Source organism: Sapajus apella, unplaced genomic scaffold (assembly GCF_009761245.1).
Source record: "Sapajus apella isolate SASKATOON/1434 unplaced genomic scaffold, GSC_monkey_1.0 scaffold104, whole genome shotgun sequence".
Classification (NCBI taxonomy): Eukaryota; Metazoa; Chordata; class Mammalia; order Primates; family Cebidae; genus Sapajus; species Sapajus apella.
The window spans coordinates 352,160-368,497 of NW_022437044.1; positions in this window are offsets into that span (position 1 = coordinate 352,160).

The window sequence follows — 16,338 nt, forward strand, 5'->3', positions numbered from 1 at the left end:
TCTTCTCAACTCCCCTTTCTGTTTATGAAAGCCACACAAAAGTTATTTGACCATTAACTCCTAGGTGCTCACTATGTCAATAGAATTTTCAAATTTTAAATTAGATAATGTTAGTAAACTTTGAGTGTCTAGGAGAATGTCTGTTTAATTATAGTAGAAGGTGATTTTATAATAATTTCTGGAGAGGCAGCAACATGATTACTTGTTCATGTTATTAAACTCATCATCAAAATTCATATAAAGAAACAAATGTTCTTTTCTGTTTTATAGATAAGACTGATTCCAACTAAATTCATTTTACTCTATCTGCTCCTGCAAACAATCCCTCCAAAACATAAGTGGTATTTTTTTCTTTCATCTTGCCTCAGCATTTAATGTTGTGTTAAAACTACTTGAGGAATGTGAAGACCAAATTAACTGCACACACCCATAATATAAATACAACATTAGGAACCAAGATGAGAAATAACTCACACAAAAACTTGGATTTCATGAAGCATCCTCAGAATAACCACAGGCCCTTCCTGGATGGTCCCACTTAATGGCAAAACAGAATTTCTATTTATAGCATATACTTCTCTCTCAGGATATTTCAAACCATTCAGAATGAGATTTTTTAAATTGTGAGTAAGTGAAGTAGCTGGTGTTTAATTCCTAAACAAGGAGGTGTTTTGTGAGAAGATGCTTGGAGGATAAAGGATTATCTTGTTACAATAGAACCATTGATGCAGGTTTCAGTCCAGTCACACAGAGTTATGGAAACTATGTGGCAGACAGATTCAAGATTCGGGCTGAAATTAATCATATTAAGTCTGTGCCCCCACATTGATGCTGACATTTAACAAGTATGATTCATATAAAAACATAGTACATTATTTTTTTATTGAGGAGAAAGTGAATGAAATATTTCATTTTCCAATCAAAAAATCTATAGGTACTCTAATAATACACCTGATAAAATGACTCAAATTTAAACATGGACTACATTTGTGTCTGCCGCTTTCTCTCTTCTCTCTCCTCTCAACCTCCTCTCTAAAGTCATTCTAGATGATAGCCAACATGGCTGAAAATGGAAATCCTTAGATGACTTAGACAAGTGAGAAAAATTATCACCTGAAATTTGTTTGAAGAAGTACTAGGCAATGATGGAATCAAGAGCATTAAAATGATCTGGTTCATATCTGGTCTAATAAGTCAGCTTCTCTGTTTAACCAGCTTTTCCTTCACAGTGTCCACCAATCCAATTAACAATGTATGCCACATTGTTAATTGGATTGGTGGACCGTGTGAAGGAACACGTTTCATAATTGCTGGTTCTCCCCATTAAAACTAAACGTCTTGGATTTTGTATTTACAGGCATTTTACTGCAATTGCATTTTCATCTTAAGTTTTAAAAACCCGGCCAACTGAGTTCTGCCGCAAGAAAAGAAGAGGAGGATAACTTTTGTGTTATAGGGGATATCTGATGAAAAGTCAGAGGACAATGGATTCTAGGCTTGGAAATCATTTATTCCACTCTTTTGTATACATTTTCTGCTCACTTCATCTGAAATACTCAACCACTTAATTTCCCTGGGCTTCACATTTAAGCTTATATGTCACTATCCTTAAAATACCTTTTCTGGCTGGATTAAATTATCCTCTTGCACACTTCAATAGTGTCCTAAGCTGAAACCTGTCATAACATTTATCACACTGCATTGTAACTGTGTTGAGTTTTTGTTATCATCGTGTCCCCAAAACCTAGCATAGGGACTCACACAGAGATGGAGCACACAATATGTTGGCTGCATAAACAAATATATGAATAAACAAATAAATAGATGAATGAATGAGCAAAATGTGCCTAGACCTTTGAGAAAGCTTATCCCTTTATCTTGTGCTTTTTCCCCACTAAAAATCAATGAATAATAATTCATCGATGTGCTCCAAGCCATTTTTATTTGTAGTGTAATAACCAGGCAAGTCACAGAGTAACGCCACACTCTGAGATTTAATTCAGGAGTCCTTTATTAATTAGCCGGCAACCGAGAGATGGCTAACACTCAAAATTCTCTCAGCCCTGAGGAAGGGGCTTGATTTTCCTTTATACCTAGATTTAGGCAGGGGAGGGGGAGCCTAGCTGAAGCGGAATTTTACAGAAGCAGAACAAGAAAGTCTAGTTACCATGGGGGAGAAGGTTCCCAGGATTGTTGGTGGCTAAGGGTATTTCCATACAATCACCAAGGGGGGTTCAAAGAGAGTTATATACAATAGCAGATGTGCTTGCCAAACAGGATGTAGTTACATTAGTTATATGGTAGGATAAGCACAGTGTCAGCATGACATAAGCACAGCATCAGTGTGGCCCAGTTATGCACGTGAGGGAGACATGGCAGGGAGGGAGAGGCAAAAATGGATTTTGCAGCTAAGATGGAGTCAGTTAGGCTAGCACAGCAAAAGAATTCATTGAGCAAAAACTTGGGAAGTGCTAACAATTTTTCAAATCATCTTGCTTCTGTGTGGTTATCCTGTACTCACCATGTCTTGTAGAATTAACCCGAACTCAGTAGTTTGGAGGATTTGGGCTTCAAAATTGACTGCTTAGTTTATGTAATTTTTTTTGTGGAGGTTAAGACTGACAGCTATCTACTATTGAAATATATTATTCCACTGAATAGCAAAACCATTTCACTGTACGGGATACAAAAAGGCATTTCATTTCTCACAGGGCTGTATACTTGAAGTAGCATAACTGATGATAAAGATGAGACACAATTTTAAGTGGTCCTACTTGTGAAGAAATCAGTTAAGTTTCTTTTCCAATTATTGTCAGTGTTGACAAGGTTGACATCAAGAAGTCTTTGTTAAAAAAATTTAATGACTCAGGAATGTCCTAAAGACTAGATTATGCTGCCAATCTGAGCAATGCAATGTGTACAAACTTAGAACTGGTTTAGTTGGGTGTGTCTCACATTCATAAAAACTTAGTGTTACTCACCTGATGAGCAATGAAATTAAGATGTTTAGTTTAAATGCCCTGTGATGGGAATTGGCCTGGGAGTTAGGTTTTAGTAAGATATCTTCATAGAAAATAACAAGCTTCTTCTTTTACCCATAATAACTTAAATTTTGTTAGAATATAGAAGTGAAAATATATATATTTAGAGAGAGAGATAAAGAGGGAGAGAAGAAAACTGTGAATGTGACTTCTTATGAAATATCTCAAGATTTATGAAAAATCAAACTTCATCTAATCAAAAACTAATAGACAAGATCCACTATAATATTTTATTGGATTTATAACTTTCTACTTATGGCATTGTTAAGTCAAAACACAAGGGGGAAATTAGGTCAGGGCATTATACATCAAATCACCAAGCTAAAATATTTTAACACCTGAACCCAATGGCACAGATTCAAAATCCTAATTTATAAATTGTGTGTAATACCTCAGAGAGAAAAAATAGCATAATGAGTCTAAATGAACAACTTTTAATATACAATACACTGGTATGGTCTACAATTCTTTAAGGTTTAATTAGAGGTATTAAATTGCTGTAAGATAATGTAAATTCTTTCATAGAATTCAGATGTATTCATCAAGGTGATTAAATAATGATTTCTAAAACCTTGTGATTTGTATTTAATTTTCAGCTTTACATATCTAGAAAATTATATGCGGAGGAAACCCAGGGAATAATAAATGTTCTCTCTGGTGAATTTCATATATCACACACACACACACACACATATACATATAAATGTATGTATATGTATACATATAAATGTATGTATATGTATGTGTGTGTGTGTGTGTGTGTGTGTATGAGATATATGAAATTCACCAGAGAGAACATTTGTTATTCCCTGGGTTTCCTCCACATATTATTTTCTAGATATATAAATATGTATATATATATATATATACATATATATATACATTTATATGTATATGTGTGTGTGTCTCTGTGTGTGTGTGTGTGTGTGTGTGTGTATAGAGAGAGAGAGGGAAAATCTTGAAGCAATACAGTTATTTTAAATTTGATTGTTCCTAACATAATAGATATGTGTACACACATACAGAAATGCATCTTGACATTTCTAATAAGCCAGACATAATAAATGTAATACTGTGGTTTTTCTTCAATGCTAAGCAGGGCTGTGCTGACCCACAAAGATGACAATCTTGAGACAAACCATTCTGAAATGTTTTCATGTGTGGGGTTTCCTTATGTTTTTTGGTCATATTTCTAGAGTCAGTTAAGAGTTCATGGTAGGTGTTTTGTTGACTGATTCAGTATCTTTATTTGGACTGTTTCTAGTTTGACCCTGAGTAGAAGTGAATACTTTGGTCTTAACTAATCTGTATATCTAAATGTCAGGAAAACCTCATGGATCATAAATGATTAGATACTTTATATATCTCTCAATTGTCTGCTCATACCAAACACTGCCTAAAAGTTGTTGATTGAAGCCCCTCATTTGTACAAGTAAACATTGATCAAAATCCAGGGTTTTTTTTTGTCAAAAAAGTGCAACCTAGAAACTTTCAAAATAGATCCCCTTGTTTTCTTCTGGGAAGCAAAATAAAAACATTTTAAATTAATGAATAGATGCAAAAATGGAATGGAGGAAGAATGCCTGGTGCCCTCAAGTAAGATGTATGTCAGAGACAGCTGGTAGATTTGTGTCAGGATAGCTCATCACATCTTTCATTTTAAGTATTAGGAGTGTACAGTAAATATCTATGAAATTCAAGAGGTCAGTAAGAGATGTTTACAAAATTAACATGAAATTCTACTTTTTGTAAATCCACCTACCTGAGCATTTACCCTAAATGATACTTCAAAACTGAAGGAAAGAGATTTGGTCTTTACATGTGAAGCTGTAAAATGCCATGTAGATATTTCATAGCACAATATAAAAAACAATTATCAGTAATAACAACAACGTAATGGCAGAGGCAGCTCCACCTTAGCCGAAATCAACCCTAACCAGTTGGGGAAGTTCAAGAGAATGATCTCTGTTACAAAAGTTTATTTCAATGTTATTTCTGCTGCTACATATTTTCTGCTGTAATTAGGGGAAACTCCCTGTTCCTCTCCATTTACACTCTGGTAATAGCCAACTGCAATTCTACTTCAAACTCCCTTATCTTTGTTAATCCTTTATAATAGGGTGCTTTTTTGGCATCGAGATAAAGAAATAGAAAGAGTATAACCAATTAAAATAAAAAATAAAGGCTGAAAAACAACATAAAACATCCAACTCGAACACTATAAAACATGCTTTCACTGTAGGATATTTGTTCTACATAATCTCAGAAGACATAACACAACATGTATCCAGGAACATAGTATTGCAAAACTTCCAGAAGTCTGTGCTGTACTTGAGAGCCCTAAAGATATTTTAGGGAGTATGGAAAAATATTTCTAGAGGCTGGATGGACACCTCTTTGTAAAATTCTACTGGAGACTTGATTTAGACTTACTCAGGTGTTTCAAATTTAAATATCTGGACTGAGCAATGCAGATGGACATCAATACCTATATTTAGACAGCCACAAGTTCTTACAGTGTTATGCATTACTGAGTACTCCTCTCACCCTTCCCACGTGTCATTACAAAGAAGGTTTGTAATTGTTTTAGTGAGGAGTTACCTCCGTGTTTTCTGTGGTTACTATTAGTATTTGGAACACTGCAGCTTTGAGATTCCTGATTCTCGCTGAATAAAGGAATGGCATTGAAGTCTTTTAGAATTACTCATAGGTGTTGAGAGAATATGACAAATAACTGGTAGATTCTATGAGGAAAATGTTGACTTACTCAAATAGACAAGTTGGTGGTTACTAACAAAGCATACTAATTTATTGGCTGAATTTTTTAATGTTCCTTTTGTATTTTGCAAGGGATAAAAATAGATCCATTGAGGAACTCAAAACTATACATGTGCTTTCATTTTTCCACTTGTTTTCATTTGTTCTTTACCAAAATATTTATTGAACAATTATTATATATATATAGCACTTTGGTGAATGTTGAGGTTCTCTGTCTTTAGTGAGATTATGTTCTAATAAAATAGATAAAATAGTTCAAACATAAATATACTACACACAGTATGAGATAACTACCCTGAAATAGTACTAACAAAAGCCACAAAATGAGAGATGATTTTTGTCCAAATATAGTCAGATAGGGTTTATAAATACTTGATCTAGGTATTAAAAGGTAAGCAGGATATCAACAGAAGGGGAAAGAACAACACTTTCCAGAGGGAAGAAATGGCATGAACAAAGTTGTAAAGGTAGAAAATATATCAGGAATGAATAAGGAGAAGATAAGTGGACCAGTTTAGCTTAGAGCATGTATTCAAGCAGAGAGACATAAACCTGGAAGTTATGTCAGGACTATAGAGAAGAAGCTTTGTAGTGGGCATTTATTGTTTAGGGCTATCCAGCATACATTCATTCCCTCTTTTGGAAATTCTAGAGATGAATGAACTTTCCTTTCACATGGATAGTCTTGATAGACATCTAATAAGTAACCTACTCTCTCTAAGGGATGCACATATGATCCAAGCCAGGTCATCTCAATGTTCTCCTGGACTTTGGGTTTTGAGCAGAGAGAAATAATGAGAAAACAGTTTCTTGATTTATCCATTTTCTTCTTCAACTTGGATCACTACATCTCTCCTAGTTTATGTCTTTTTAAAGTGTGGCTCTCTTCAGCTGGTCCTTTGATTCTATGAGCTATCTTGTGTTCTTCCAATAATATTTTATTCTTTTTTTCTTTTCTTTTTTGAGTTTTCAGTTAGCCAGTTGGTTTTGTTGCTTACAACAAAGAACCTGAAAAAATCTTCAATGCAAGCCTGTTAAACATTGATAAAATTTTGAAGAAAAAAGTTAAAGAGAAGAAGAATGTTGTCAAACTAGTGAAATAGAAAAAGTATTCTGGAAACACTGCATTAAATGGATTGGAAGGCAGAGCGACTGAAGTGCGGGGAACCGGTTACAAGGCTGTTGTAGTAGATTTAGAATCAGGAATTGAGGACACAGGCTAAGGTGATGGCAGTAATAATGAGAAGAGACGTATGAGAGACATTTTTAAGAAGAAAGAAGTAACATGATTTGATGTTGACTTTGGAGGAGATTTTTAAAAAGTCAGAGATCTCAGAGATTTCAAAACTAAAGGACAGGGAGATGAATGAGAAGCCTATATGAGAGACTGAGGAAAAGCAACTAAAGAAATGATAAGAATCAGGGTTTTGTAACAGCACGTGAGCCAGTGGAGGAGAGATTGACTGCTTGTAGAGGGCAATCAAAAGTGTCAGAGGTTGTGGGGCAAACATTCCAGAAATCAGGAAAGAATAATAAAGTTCTCATCATCCTTCAATTTAGCTAAAATCTCAGAAGAACTGTTCTCATTCTTGACTGGAAGAAAAAAAAAAACATTGAACATAGCATTATTTGTCACCCTCTAGAAGAATGGTTCTTATACAATTTTTGTTCCATGGGCCCTTTTAGCAGTTTTGTGAGGCATACAGACCCTTTCTCAGAATAAGGTGTTTAAATGTGTTAAGCAAAACATAAGGGGGCTTTAAAAGAAACAAATTATGTAGAATTTCAGTAATCAAAATATTTTAAACTTGGTCAAATAGTAAAGCATATGTCATTTATTAATGTAGTGAATAATAAGACAATACATTTATTTATTTCCTACTGCTAAAAGATCTCTGATTTTTAATTTTATTTCCATCATTCCTTAGTTGTTGATAATGATGATAATGAAAGTGATAAGGAAGATTATGACTAACATTTATTTTTCTTAATTTTTAATTTTTTTGTTTGTTTCATAGGAAGAAAATTTATTTCATGTTGTGAGTGCAAATTTTAGTAACAATTCTGTTGAAGTCACTTTTCTAGGATTCTGTTTCCAAAGCATTAGTTCAGCTATTCAAGATGAAACACATTATTTATCAAGATGTGGTATTTCAAAATGTCACAGGAGAGAGACACATGACAAAAGGCAACACATTTGTTTAATTTCATTAGTTACAAGCGAACTTCTAGGTCAGTCATGATTTTAGATGTTCATAATATTTCTATTAAGATGTAGAAGTCTCAGTGATAGTGATGAATGGGTATCACTAGGGAGAGATTCCAGGTGAGTCCAGCAGGGGCCATCTGCGGGGATCCATTAACCATACTCCACAGACTTAAAACCACAAAGAGCTTTTATTTTGTGGTGCGGTTCGTGAGTGCTCAGAAGTAATGTCATCTCTGCTTGGAGACTTTTCTAGCAGGACATTAGGGGGCTATCATGACAGGTAACCTGGAGCGTACAGCTGTAGATAAAGATCCTGACTATTTTAGGTAAAGAAGAATTATTGGGAAAAAGAGGTTTTATGTCTAGTGATCAACAGGGCTGGAAAGAGCTGGCAGTTTCAGAAAAGAAGAAACCTCTCTTGACAGCTTAGGCATCACACTGTAATAACCTACCCTGGGCTAGCATAACTGACTCCATTTTAGCTGTAATCTCCAACATGGCTTCCCCCTCCTTACCGCAGCCCCTTTGGGTACATAACTGGGTCATGCTGCACTTAGAGGCATTGAAGCATACTGTTCTTAACACGTGTAGCCATCGTAACCATGTCCTGCTTGGCATACCTCCCCCGGCTATTGTAAGAAAAAAGTTTCCCTTTTATCATTGTGTAGAAGGAGCCTGATTACCCCTCCTCTTGGTAATTGTATGGAAACCACCTGTGCCTGAAGCCTCTTCCTCTAACCTGCTTTTCTGCTTCAGATGTGTGTTTATAGAAAAGAATAAATGATGGTCACAAATTTTGGTTATTTAGAGTTGCTACTCCACTATGAAGAGTCACTTCAAAACACTTCGCTTGTCTTTAGGGATCGGTTTTGCCATTTCCAGCCCACAGTATTGTTGTATCCAAGTGAGTTAGAAGGAAAGCGCCACACTCTGAGTTCAAATTCAGGAGTCCTTTTATTGCCGATGACCGAGAGTCAGCTCACACTCAAAATCTCTCGGCCCTGAGGAAGGGGCCTGATTATGTTTTATACCTTGATTTAGGTAGGGGAGGGGAGTACCTGGCTGAAGTGAAATTTTACTTAATTTTTAATTTTTGTGGCTACATAGTAGATGCATATATTTATGAGGTACAAGAGATATATTGATACAGGCATACAAGGAATCACAGTCACATCAGAGTAAATGGGGATATCCATCACCTCAAGCATTTATCCTTTCTTTCTGTTACAAACAATCCAATTATACTCTTAGTTATTTTAAAATGTACAATAAATTATTGTTGACTCTATTCACCTGTAGTTCTATCAAATATTAGATACTGTTCATTCTTTCTCACTGTTTTTTGTACCCTTTAACCGTGTTCCCTTAAACTTCCCACTACCCTTCTCACCTTCTGGTAACCATTCTTTTACTCTCTATCTTCATGAATTTAATTGTTTTATATTTATCGCCTACAAATAAGTGAGAACATGTGATGTTTGTCTTTCTGTACCTGGCTTATGTCATTTAACATAAGGACCTCCAGATTCATTCATGTTGCTGCAAATGACAGGATCTCATTGTTTTCTATGGCTGAATAGCACTCCATTGTGTATATGTACCATATTTTTTTATACATTCATGTGTTGATGCACACTTATGTTGCTTCCAAATCTTGACTGTTGTGAATAATGCTGAATTAAGCATGGAAGATCATATATACTTGCAATTTGCTGATTTCCTTTTTTGGGGTATATATTTAGCAGTGGGATTACTAGATCACATAGTAGCTCTATTTTCAGTTTTCTGAGGAAACTCCAAACTGTTTTTCATAATCGTTGTATTAATTTACATTTCCACTAACAGTGTATAAGTGTTCCTCATACGGTTTGGTTCTGTGTCCCCACTCAAATCTCATCTTGTATTTTAATTTGCATAATCCCTATGTGTCTGGGGAGGAGTCTGGTGGGAAATGATTGGATCATGGGGGCAGTTTCACCCATGCTGTTCTTGTGCTAGTGAGTGAGTTCTCACGAGATCTGATGGTTTTTTAAGTGTTTGGCAGTTCCTCCTTCACACACTCTCTCTCCTGCCATCTTGTGAAGAAGGTGCCTTCTTCCCCTTCTGCCATGATTTTAAGTTTCTTGAGGCCTCCTCAACCACATGGAACTGTAAGTCAATTAGACCTTTTTTGTTTTATAAGTTACTCAGTTTTGAATGGTATCTTTATAGCAGTGTGAAAATGAACTAATACAGTTCCCTTACCTCCACAGCCTCACCAGCATTTGTTATTGCCTGACTTTTGGGTAAAAGCAATTTTAACTGGGGTGATATTATATATCTTATTGTAGTTTTGACTTGCATTTCTCTGATAGTCCGTGATATTGAGCATCTTTTAATACACCTGTTTGCCATTTGTATGTCTTCTTTTGAGAAATGTCTATTCAGATCTCTTGCCCATTTTTAATCTAATTATTAGTTTTATTATTAAATTTATTCCTACAGATCTGTTTGAGTTCCTTATATATTATGCATATTAAGTCTTTATTAAATGGATAAGGGATATCAGAGAAAAACATTTTCTTCTATTCTGTGGGTTTTCTCTTCATTTTATTGATAGTCTCCTTTGCTGTGCAGAAGCTTTTTAACTTTATGTGATCCCATTTGTTGTTTTTGCTTTGGTTGCCTGAGCTTGTTGGATATTATTCAAGAAGTCTTTGCTCAGTCCAATGTCCTGGAGAGTTTACCTAATGTAGTCTTTCAGTACTTTCATACCTTAAGCCTTAGATTTAAGTCTTTAATGCACTTTGACCTTACATTTGTATATGGCAAGACATAGGGGTCTAGTGTCAGTCTTCTGCATATGGATATCCAGTTTTTCCTGCACCATTTTTTGAAGAGACAATTCTTTCTGCAATGTAATTTCTTGTCACCTTTATTGAAAATGAGTTCACTGTAGAGGTATGGATTTTTTGGTGAGGTGGGATTCTTCTGTTCCATTCATCTGTCTGTTTTTATACCAGGACCATCCTGTTTTGATTACTATACCTTTGCAGTATAATTTGTAGTAAGGTAATGTGATTTATCCAGTTCTGTTCATTTTGCTAAGGACAACTTTGACTATTCTGGGACTTTTGTGGTTCCATATAAATTTTAGGATTTTTTTTAAATTTCTGTGAAGAATGTCATTGGCATTTTGATAGGGATTGCATTGAATTTGTAGATTAGTTTGGGTGGTATGGACATTTTAACAATATTGGTCTACAATCCACAATCATGATGTATCTTTCCATTTTTTTGTGTCCTCTTTAAATGTTTTCATCAGTGTTTTTTGCTTTTTATTGTAGTTCTCTTTCATTTTATTGGCAAAGTTCACTATTAGGTATTTTATTTGTAGATACTGTAAATAGGATTACTTTTTTGATTTCTTTATTCAAATTGTTCACTGTTTGGTATATGGAAATGCTGTTGATCTTTGAATGTAGATTTTTTATTCTGCCACTTTACTGAATTTATCAGTTCAAACAGTTTTTGGTGGAGTCTTTAGGTTTTTCCAAATATAATATCACAGCATCTGCAAACAAGAATAATTTGACTTCCTCCTTCCCAATTTAAATGCCCTTTATATCTTTCTCTTACTCGATTGCTCTAGCTAGGACTTCCAGTCCTGTGCTGAATAACAGTGGTGAAAGTGGGCATCCTTGTCATGTTCCAGATCTTAGAAAAAAGGCTTTCAAATTTTCCCCATTCATTATGATACGAGCAATGAAACTGTCATATGTGGCTTTTATTATTTTAAGATATGTCATATGTGGCTTTTATTATTTTAAGGCATGTTCCTTCTGTCCTCTATTTTTTGAGGGTTTTTAGCATTAAGGGACGTTGAATTTTATCAAATGCTTTTCCAGCATCAATTAAAATGATAATTATGTTTTTGTCCTTCATTCTATTGATAAGATGTACCACATTGATTGATTTGCATATGTTGAACTATCCTTGTATCCTTGGGATAAATTTACTTGGTGATGATGAATGATCTTTTTAATGTGATCATTGGTTTGCTAGTATTTTGTTGAGAATTTTTGCATCAATATTCATCAGGGATATTGACTTGTAGTTTTCCTTTCTGATGTGTCTGTCCGGTTTTGATATCAGGGTAATATTGGACCCATATAATACATTTGAAAGTTTTCCTTACTCTTCTGTTTTTCAAAATAGTTTGGGTAGGATTGGTATTAGGTTTTTTTTTTTAATGTTTGATAAAATTCATCAGTGAACCCTTCAGATTCTAGGCCTTGCTGAGATAGTTTTATTATAGCTTCTACCTCATTATTTGTTATTAGCGTGTTCAGGTTTTGCATTTCTTCATTGTTTGTCAGATGGACAAAATTGCAAAATTTTTCATCCATTCTGTAGATAGCTTGTTCACTCTGATGATAGTTTGTTTTGGTGTGCAGAATCTCTTAAGTTTAATTAGATCCCACTTGTCAATTTTGACTTTTGATACCATTGCTTTTGGTGTTTCAGTCATGAAGTCTTTGCCCATGTCCTGAATGGTATTGCCTAGGTTTCCTTCTCAGGTTTTTATGGTTTTAGGTCATATGTTGAATTCTTTGATCCATCTTGAGTTAATTTTTGTATAAGGTGTAAGGAATGGGTCCAGTTTTAGTTTCCTGCATATGGCTAGCCAGTTTTCCCAGCTGCATTTATTAAATACGGAATCTTTTCCCCATTGCTTCTTGTTGTGAGACTTGTCAAAGATCCTATGGTTGTAGTTGTGTGATGTTATTTCTGAGGACTTTGTTCTGTTCCATTGGTCTACATATCTGTTTTGGTACCACTACCATGCTGTTTTGGTTACTGTAGCCTTGTCGTATAGTTTGAAGTCAGGTAGCGTGATGCTTCCAGCTTTGTTCTTTTTGCTTAGGATTGTATGAGGGCTCTTTTTTGACTCCATATGAAATTTAAAGTAGTTTTTTTCAAATTCTGTGAAGAAAGCCAATGGTAGCTTGATGGGGATAGCCTTGAGTCTACAAATTACTTTGGGCTGTATGACCATTTTCACCATATTGATTTTTCCTATCCCTGAGAATGGAATGTCTTTCTAGTTGTCTGTGTTCTCTCTTATTGTCTTGAGCAGTGGTTTGTAGTTCTCCTTTACAAAGTCCTTCACATCCCTTGTAAGTTGTATTCCTGAGTATTTTATTCTCTCTGTAGCAATTGTGAATTGGAGTTCACTCATGATTTGGCTCTCTGTTTGTGTATTATTGGTGTATAGGAATGCTTGTGATTTTTACACATTGATTTTGTATCCTGAGACTTTGCTGAAGTTGCTTATCAGCTTGAGGAGATTTGGGGCTGAGACAATAAGGTTATCTAAATATACAATCCTGTCATCTACAAACAGAGAAAATTTGAATTCCTCTCTTCCTATTTCAATACACTTTATTTCTTTCTCTTGCCTGGTTACCCTGGCCAGAACTTCCAATAGTATGTTAAATATGAGTGATGAGAGAGGGCATCCTTGTCTTGTGCCAGTTTTCAAAGAATGTGCTTCCAGTTTTTGCCCATTCAGTATAATATTGGCTTTGTGTTAGTTATAAATAGCTCCTAATATTTTGATATACATTCCATCAATATCTAGTTTACTGAGAGGTTTTAGCATGAAGGAGTGTTGAATTTTATTGAAGGCCTTTTCTGCATCTATTGAGATAATGGTTTTTGTCATTGATTCTGTTTATGTGATGGATTACATTTATTGATTTGGGTATGTTGAACAAGCTTTGCATCCCAGGGATGAAGCTGACTTGATTGTGATGGATAAACATTTTGATGTGCTGCTGGATTCAGTTTTCCAGTATTTTATTGAGGATTGTCACATCAATGTTCATCAGGGATATTGGCCTGAAATTTTTTTTTTTGTTCTGTCTCTCCCATGTTTTGATATCAGGATGATGCTGGCCTCATAAAGTGATTTATGGAGGAGTCCCTCTTTTTTATTGTTCGGAATAGTTTCCAAAGGAAGGTAGCAACTCCTCTTTGTACCTCTGGTAGAATTTGGCTGTGAATCTGTCTGGACCTGAACTTTTTTAGTTGGTAGGTTATTAATTACTGCCTCAATTCCAGAACTTATTATTGGTCTATTTAGGGATTTGACTTCTTCCTGGTTTAGACTTGGGAGGGTGTACATGTCCAGGAATTTAATTTCCTCTAGATTTTCTAGTTTATTTTCATAGGGGTGTTTATAGTATTCTCTTATGGTAGTTTGTATTTCTGTGGGATCAGTGGTGATATCCCCTTTATCATTTTTTATTGCATCTATTTGATTCTTCTCTCCTTTTTTCTTTGTTAGTCTGGCTTACAGTCTATCTATTTTGTTGATCTTTTCAAAAAACGAGCTCCTGGATTCATTGATTTTTTTGAAGGATTTTTCTTTTCTCTATCTCTGTCAGTTCTACTCTCATCTTAGTTATTTCTTGTCTTCTGCTAGCTTTTGAATTTGTTTGATCTTGCTCCTTTGGTTCTTTTAATCATGGAATTAGGGTGTGAATTTTAGATCTTTCCTCCTTTGTCTTGTGGGTATTTAGTGCTATAAATTTTCCTCTACACACTGCTTTAAATGTGTCCTAGAGCTTCTGGTACATTATGTCTTCATTTTCATTGGTTTCAAGGAGCATCTTTATTGCTGCCTTCATTTCATTATTTATCCAGTAGTCATTCGGGAGCAGGTTGTTCAGTTTCCATGTAGTTGTGTGATTTTGAGTGAGTTTCTTAATCCTGAGTTCTAATTTGATTGCACTGTGTTCTGAGAGACTGTTATGATTTCTGTTGTTTTACATTTGCTGAGGAGTGTTTTACTTTCAAATATGTGTTCAATTTTAGAATAAGTGTTATGTGGTGCTGAGAAGAATGTATATTCTGTTGATTTGTGGTGGAGAGTTCTGTAGATGTCTGTTAGAGCCACTTGCTCCAGAGCTTAGTTCAAGTCCTGAATATCCTTGTTAATTTTCTGTCTCATTGATCTAATATTGATAGGGGGGTGTTTAAGTCTCCCACTATTATTTTGTGGGAGTCTAAGTCTCTTTGTAGGTCTCTAACAACATGCTTTATGAATCTGGGTGCTCCTGTATTGTGTGTATATATATTTAGGATAGTTAGTCCTTGTTGCATTGATCCCTTTACCATTATATAATGCCCTTCTTTGTCTCTTTTGCTCTTTGTTGGTTTAAAGTCTGTTTTATCAGAGACTAGGATTGTGACTCCTGCTTTATTTTGCTTTCCATTTGCTTGGTAAATATCCCTCCATCCCTTTATTTTGAGTCTATGTGTGTCTCTGCACATGAGATGAGTCTCCTGAATACAGCACACTGATGGGTCTTGACCCTTTATTCAATTTACCAGTCTGTGTCTTCTAGTTGGGACATTAAGCCCATTCACATGTAAGTTTATTATTGCTATGTGTAAATTTGATCCTGTCATTATGATGCTAGCTGGTTATTTTGCCTGTTCGTTGATGCAGTTTCTTCATAGTGTCCATGGTCTTTACAATTTGGTAGATTTTTGCAATGGCTGGTACCGATTGTTTTATGTAATAGGATTTTCAATTCTCTGCTTTATCTTGAATTTCACTGAGTGTTTTTTTTAAAAGTGTTTTGAATTATCTGTCTGAATGATCACATATCTCTTTCTCTAGGATTGGTCCCTGGTTCTTTGTTAGTTCACTTGGTGAGGTCAAGCATTCCTGGATGGTCTAGGTGCCTATAGGTGTTCAGCAATGTGTGATCATTGAAGAGTTAAGTATTTTCTTGAAATTTTAACAGTCTAGGTTGGTTTGTATCTGTCCTTCTTGGGAAGGCTTTCCAGGTAGTTGAAGAAACTTGAGTGTTGTGATCTAACACTTTGGTCACTGCAGCCATATCTGCATTAGGGAGCACCCCAAGCCCAGTAATGCCATGGCTCTTGAATACAGCTAGTGCTCGACTTACGACCACGATTGGTTCTGACAGACCAGTCGTAACATGATTTGGTCGTAAGTTGAGTAGACTATGTGTACAGTACTGTGAAATGATGTTATAAAAATCTTTAAGTCATATTTTATCATTATTTTCTTTCATTATTGTTATATATCATAATTTTCTTTGTTCATTTTATGCCATTTGTGTCATCTCTACACCATTTTGTTTCTTATTTTTACATTCATCAGGTTTAAGTAAAACACTGCATCACCAGTACAACTGGTTTAATATTTGCGAAACATACAAAATTACAAAATACAGGTGCATACAAAAATACAAAATACAGGTGTAAAAAATACCATAGGAAACATTTTTC